Source organism: Athene noctua, chromosome 1 (genome assembly GCF_965140245.1).
Source record: "Athene noctua chromosome 1, bAthNoc1.hap1.1, whole genome shotgun sequence".
Lineage (NCBI taxonomy): Eukaryota > Metazoa > Chordata > Aves > Strigiformes > Strigidae > Athene > Athene noctua.
In genome coordinates, this window is record NC_134037.1 from 233,018,889 (window position 1) to 233,026,576 (window position 7,688).

Consider the following 7,688-nt stretch of genomic DNA (forward strand, 5'->3'; position numbering starts at 1 on the left):
CTGCCCTCAATTAACCTCTCTTTGGTGTCTGGCCAGATGCCTCGGGGGGGGCTACCTGCAGCCATGTACTGTTGGGCTGGGTCCGGCCGGGCTGCTTGGCTCAGATCTCTGGATATTTACACCCTCTGGTACTTGCCATGTCTTTAACAAGAGAAGGGGAGCAGTCACATGGCCAGCATCTGGCAGTCTACTCAGCATAGGCTGGCTTATGTCACATAAGACTGTGACTTATTCTTGATTTTTTAAGAACCTCTGAAGAAGCAGTCTCCAAAGTGAGTGCTTTGAAACTGGCTTGGTGTGTGTTACAGAGCCATGCTGCTTTAGTTGGGGTTTGGGACTCAGGGGATTAAGAGCCCTGTGAAGACACCTGGATTGTCTCCTTGGTCATGATGCAGGGAGCCACCCAAGCTCACTTTGTCCACCTAGCCAATGCTAAAACCCAACGATACCCTCCCTCCCTGCAGCACATCAGCACTGGGGATGGGAGGGCTTTCCTGGGGGACCTGGGGCACCCACCACCAAAATCACCCCCAGAAGTGTCCCCCCTTGTTGGTCCCAGGGAGGTCCCATGTTACTGCCTTGCTGGCCACAGCCCTTGAATTGCCACAGCACAAGCTGCCCCACAGAGCCAACCTCCTTCTCCTTCTAATAGTATTAGGAGATGCTGAAGACACACATGTAGTACCATAAACTCTGCCTTCAAAGGAATTTGTGGTGTGGCTCCTCTTTCTTGTCCATGTTGCTTATTGATAAATTATAAAACTTCCCTGTTAAAGCTGCAATGGCTGTACATGTGGTTAGCACACCAGATTTCAATCCCGTTAGATGCAACTCTGCATGACTTTCATTCCCATCGCTGGTGACATACTTTAATTAATGTTTTCCAGAGGTCGCCTCCCCTGGAAGAGGCAAATAGCCCAAAAGAGCTGGAGAAGCACAAGCGTGGAGGAGCAAACAGGCCAAGATGCCATCATCTGTGGGACGTCAAGGCAATCTGCTAACAGACGTAAAGGGAGGCGGACTGCCAGGTTGCCTGAGAGGAACCAGGATTAACTAACACAGCAATCTGTGCTCTGCCATGCTTTAACCCTCAGGTACCAAATGCTCTCCTGAGTTTTGTCCTCTAACACAGAGCAAAGTCCTGGGAAGAGCATGCCCAGGAATCAGTGTGAAAGGGATAGAGGGGCATGCACAAAAAGGAGCAAAGACACCAAGATGCAGCTGGTGGCTGGTGTTTGCAGTTCCTGGGGCCCTTTGCCATCACTGCTTTAGTCATGAATAAATCAAGACAGAATTTCTTTCCACTTGCCACAGATCCTGGAGACCTGTGACTATATGTATGGGCCTCAGTTTTCTTTTTAGAAAGTGCTGTGTTCATGGTCCTCAAGGTGGTTGGGCATGGCTGAGCTCAGTGCTGCCTAACAGCCATGGAGCTGTGGCCCTGGAAGCAGTGTTCTTCTAAACATGTATTTGCTATTAAGAGGCATACCCTTGGAAACTGAAGAGGTTTCTGTTTTTCTACACACTTGACAAATATATATATATATAAGCGCTCCGGTAATCTACTCATTCCCTCTTGGCAAGAAAATGTTTGTGAGGGCTTAACACATCTCCCCATGAGCCACAGTTTGACAGCACGGGCTGCAGTGCCAGGCTTTAACTGAAGCTAAAAAGACTATTACAGAACATAAAAATTGTGATTGCAATTCTCCCCAGTCCAGCCTCTAAATGAAATTACAGCCTTTGGGACCACACTCAAGCTGCTGCTGCTCCAGACCTGCAGCTATTTGCAATTCTAAATAGCAACGCCCAACCTTTTTCTGTTTGAATATAACATATATGGGGTATTCCATGGAATACATGCAGCTCAAACACCCCACAAAGTTTAAAACTCTTCCATAAATGTTGCTCCAGATACGTAAAAAAATTCCCATTTTCTCCTCTCTGCAATTTAGTCTAAAACTTATTTTACATGATTCTCTAAGACTGTCTTGTAATGTCTTGTAAAGACTGTCTTTGGTGTAATGTCTTGTAGACCTTTGCAACATGCTTTCAACCTCATCTCCAATGATAGAGCATTGAAAATAAGTAGACTTTCTTCAGGTGGTATTTTGCAGCAACTAGAACTCTCATATTATTTGTAAAAGGTATCCTATGTCCTGCACTACTTTGAATGTGTTCATCACAAATACAGCAGAAGAAATCAGAAGAAATCAGAAGAAATCAGAGAATCGAGGATGGCCCCTCCTCTGCCCCACAGTTAGTGGCAGAGCCTTTGGCAGAGCCTTTGGCAGCCCAGTGGACAGTTTGCTCCTGAGCCTTGTGAAAGTCCCATGCGGTAACATTCCCTCCTGGTTCACTCCTTTGATTATTTCCTCCTAGTGATGGCTGATTTTTATGAGGCGAAAAAGCACAGCCTTCTTTTGTCTCTTCAAAATCTGTAGATCTGATTTTAACTTTTTTGTATTAGTGCAATCCATGTATTTTGTGGCAAAACAAAAAAAGCCCCCACTGGGAACTCAGAAGCCCAGAACAAGAAAAGCTTAGGCCTTTGACAGGAAAAATTCCCATCTTTAGAGCTGTGATGAATTTGAAGGTTTGGGGATTTCTGCAAAGCTTCAGATCTGTCCTGCTGTGCTGACAATTGCTTCTTCTGAGCAGGCTGGTCTTCTCACCTGCCAGAGGAGCCTGTCACCCCCATCCTCTTCCTCCCCAACGGCTGATCAGAGTTGAAGACCACTAAAAGTATGTGGACACATACATACACACACATGCAGCTGTTCTTGGACACAGCATCCTGTAGCTGGTCCCTGAGCCCCTGCTCTCCCCATTGCTGGTACCTGGACATGCAAGCCCACAACTCACAGCCCTGCTGCAGCTGTGGTACTCAGCCCTCTTCTCCTGCTGACCAACCCGTCCAGCATCATGTTTGTTGTGCTCACACATACTCACTCGAACTAGAGAGCACACTCTGGTTTTAACCAGGTAAGAATAGTTTTTAATGAGCATACAGAACAGATTGCAGTGACCAAGTGCAGGCAGGGCTCAGGCAAGCACACAGACCTGCCCTTTTTATCCTCTTTTTTCCCACACTTGCTCCTTCTCAAACCACCTTCAATCCTTTCCTTTCCCCACTTTTAATCCATCCCCCAACATCCAAAACTAAGTCTTGCACATTCCCACAAGCCCCTTAAAAACAACCCAAAACAAGTTGTAGACAATCCCAAAAATTTTTTTTCCCACCGAAACCCATAATGAGCCTTATACCCATCATCTTGTCCTAAATACCTTTAGGTGTTTCTCCATGACCCACAAGAAGGTCATGTGCATGCTCTGCAGGGGCTCACACACCATGCTGTGCTTCTCATCAGAGCTCTACTGCTGCTGGATCTCTCTTCTCCCCCACGAAGTCCTCCAGCAAAGGAGATTTTCTGGTGATAGGCTTGCCTGTGGACACAAGAAAGGTGTTATGGAAGCTCCTGAATGCCATTTGTCATTCACAAGGGGACTTCTATGACATAATTTTAAGGAGCTAAATATAAGTTTGGGAGTGGGATCTCGAGGACCCTAGTAGGGCTGGTGTTGGAAAAGGAACCAGACTCCTTGTAAGAAACAATTTTCATAGGAGAGGACAGAGGGTGGTGTTTCTCCTCCTGGCTCTTCCAAACCCACGTGCCATTACTGTTGTTTTGAGTTGTGTTTCTTGGCATCTCCCTTTTTTGCCTGTCTTTTCCCTCCTCCCATTGCACAGTGCATGGGGGAGTTGTGGATGACACACTGGCCCCATGGGCCCTTCAGGCAGGCACAGCTGACGAGAAGGACACAGCGAGGTCAAATGAGTCAGCCATACGCTAAGCCACGGGAGCATGAGCCTGCCCCTTCCCACCCCCTGGTGCTGCAGTGGGCAGGCTGTCCCCCCCTCACCGGCAGTCAGGGACAGCCACTGCACAGCGCTCGACAAGTGCAACGGGGACTGGGTCCACTCTACCTCACGCAGGCTGATCTGACCATGCTAAATGCAGGAGGCCTGGAGAGCACTTACACTGAGGCCATGGAAGACTAATGATCCTTTCCATTGCTTGGGGTTTGTTTTCTTCTTTTCAGCTGCTTTGTACCTCTCCTGGCAGGGCAATGAAGATTTGGCCTTACCTGGAGGGATGTCTGCGTTGTGTGAAAGCAAGCAAGCTCACCTCCCACTGCAGCCTCCTGGAGCGGTGCCCTCGGCATCTGATGCCCCCAGAGCACCAGGAGATGGTAAGTCAAAGCAGTCAGTTCCTATTCTGGGGAGAAAAGGCATGGTGGAAAAACAGCAACTTCAGGAAAAGCAGACAAAGCCTGCAGCCTGGAGGGAAGCTGTCTAGAAATCATCAAGGGTTTGCTGTGGTTTCCAAGGTAACTTCCATCTTCTGCAACGCAGGTGAGGCCCAGCCTTTATGAGCACGTGGGCAGAATACAAATAGTGGGTCTGAGATGGAAAATGAAATGCACACAAAATGCCATGCGTTACCCCAGCTGCTCCACTAGTGGCTGCTCACCTTCTGCCCTTCCACACCTGCCCACCGAGGCAAAGTGCCAGGAACGAGGAATTTGGCCACTGCAACTGAACCATCACGAGTCACTTGCCACCAGAGGGAAGGCAGGTAATTCAAAATTACCGTAGGTGGCTTTCCTGCTGGAGTCATGACTTGAGAGCTCAGAGACCCCGTTAATGTGCAGCCCCTTGGTGCCCACGCTGCGTGGCTCTGACCTTCCCTGCATACTCACCTGAGAGCATCCACAAGTCTACTGGCTGGCATCAGCACCAGCTGGGCCCTGCCATTGCCTCAAGGCCATCCCTGGGTCTTCTGGGGAAAGACTTCCTAAACTTCATCTCCATGGCAACCACAAGAGAGCTGGGCTGCTATCACATGAAAACCAGGTAGCTACAGATGTGTGGGATCACACGGGTCAGGTGCTGTTTACCTCTGGACCGCCTGCTACAAAAGCCATGGGGTTTTAATTGCCTCTTCAAAACCAGCATTTGAGAGGAAAACAAAAGCAGTGAGAGGATGCATTCACAGTGAATGCAAGACTAATTCTTTGATGTACGCATTATTCTCCACAAAAGGAAAGTTTTCAAGAGCAGAGAAACCAAGGCTATTGCCAAAGGCTTCACGTGGCTTTTCCTACCACTATCATGCTGTGCACAGGCAGGGAGCCCACCCCAAAAATGCCAGCTTCCCGCAGAGCTCATGGATGCACGCCCAGGTTGTGGCACTGCTGCCGCCCCTGATCCAGCATCTTTTCTCCACCACCTTCACACAGCCCAGGCCTTGGCTGGGAGAGGGATACAGCTGCCAGATTGAGCCTGTTAGGACAGAAGTTAGCCCAAGACCACTACCACAGTGCTGAGGGTTATGGGTGATGCTCTTGAGGAGGATTCTGCACAGTACTGATGCTCTGGCAGGAACCAGTTCATGGCTAGTAATCAGAAGGGGACCTGGCAATGACACCTGCTACAAACATTGTCTGAAAAACTTGGCATCAAGAGGCCCTGCTTTCCAGGTATTTGTGGCTTTCCTGAAGTATTCTGTCAGCTAGCATTACCTACACCAGGTGTCAGTTCTGATCCACTAACAAGGCTCCGTGTCACTTTTCTTTTTCAAGTATTTCAGAGCACAAACCCTGGTAGCACTGCTGATATTGAAGATTTCCTAGTTCTGTGTTGCTGAGAAGCTCTGGTCTGAAATACGGACTTAAATCTGGAAGAGGTAAATTTGGGAGTCTCACTAGCATCGGGAAGATTTTTTAGTTTTTATCAAGTCTACCCCCATCTACAAGCCTTGGACCCTCTCAGGTCATGGATGCTGAGAAGAGACTGGCTGGAGCTTGAGGAGCAGCTCCCTGAGACTGCACTGGTGATGCTGTACCCCCAGGCAAGGGGGCCAGCCTGAGATCACCTTCTCCAGGCAGGCAGGAGCTGCAGCAATGGCGGGCTGAGCAGATCTGTCAGCACGGAGCCTGACTACCCCACAGGACCAGTCTTCTCCCCCTATGTGGCTGGGCTGGCCTGCAGGAATCTCTTGAAGGACACAGAGATACACACTTTGCCTTGCCCATTCCTGGGATGAAATGATGTCTCACCATCAGTTGAGGCAACCAGAGGAATTTCTGTCACATCCTCATGTGTCAAAACCTGCTCATCGAGATCCTGGAAAACTGAGAGTGGAAGGAGCTGCCTGGCCACCAGCTGGTGGTGATCTTCGCTAGCACTGGGAGATAGGCACAGCCCAACAGTCTGATACATCCTGGGACATGGAGCTCAGGCTTTCTCCTTGGATATCTCCTGTATCCCTGCTGTCCTATGGAGGAAATATTGCTGGATAGTGGACTTGGAACCTCTTGTCTGCCTTTAGGCACACAGGAAAGGCAGGGACCCCCACCAGCATCCAAGTATCAACAGTGAGTGAGACAAGACACGACGCAGGCAGCTGAGGCGTCATCCTATTTTGACTGCTGCACACCCCTCAATTAGCAGCTGAGCAGTTTTGGTTGCAAAGTCACATTAAAAACCCTTCACAGGGAGGAATTCTTGGTTTAGCAGCTAAGTTGAGACAGTGAAGATCTGCCAAATGCTTGGGAGTTTGAAATGCAATAGGCACAACTTTGTAAAGGCAAAAGAAAGCTTTTTTCTCAACCTGTCAAAAGATACAATCTTCAAATCTTCATACGAGTCAGCTGGGATGAAATGCTTCCAACAGGCAATATTTCTTACAGCATAGTCATTCCTCCTCTGATCTCCCAGCCCTGATTCTCAAAGAAAACCTACAAAACCTTCCCTAGGTAAATCTGGGAACTGTATCTCATCTCTTTTCTGAATACTAACATTTTAGAGCACATTACCATCCTCCTCTTTTCACCATTCCCACTAATCTCTCAGTGCTCTACATTGTGCTACTATTATTCTACAAATTACCTGCCTCTCTTTTCCCCTTAGGAGATAACCACCAATATCCTCTTTATATTCCACGGGTGCTGTCAGATATCTAGCTCAGACACAGGTCTAATTAAACCCAGAACAATTGTTCCCCATGTGCAGTTAGGATTGAAATTCACTGTGTCTTTCCTGGGGTGCATGCATGCCCCAAACCTTATCTGCTTTCCCCAGCTATATTAACTGGCTTCATAAAAGCTGTTACACCTACATAAAAATCTTTATCTTTAAACCTTTGTCTCTAACAATACTGCCATGCCAAAAGGCTGCATATACTGGAAATAGGAGGGGCCCCACGCAACTGGGTCTGGTTTATGAAAAAGGTGTAACACTCTGACATGCTTCACAGAAGATATTCAATTCTATTTTGCAGGACACAGTGGGTGTTAAGCACTAGTTTAAAATCAGTGTTTATTTTTGACTAGCAACATTGACCATGGCTGCAAGACCCAGTGCGGTTCAGCTTTCCCTTTGCTCCTTCAGCCCCTGCCTGGAAGAAAGACCTCTTCACTTCTTACTTCAGGAAGCTCCTGTCTGGAAGAGAAGCAAAATCTGAGCTGCCCTTTCACTGACTCTCAGTTGCCCATCTGTAGAATAAGAAGGTAATGGTCACCCTCAGTCCGGGGAAGACAGGTTCAGGCTTACCCACTCCAGCCTGCTGTCACCCCCACTGCTTATCCATCACTGCTCCTGTTTGCTTCCGACCATGGCCAGT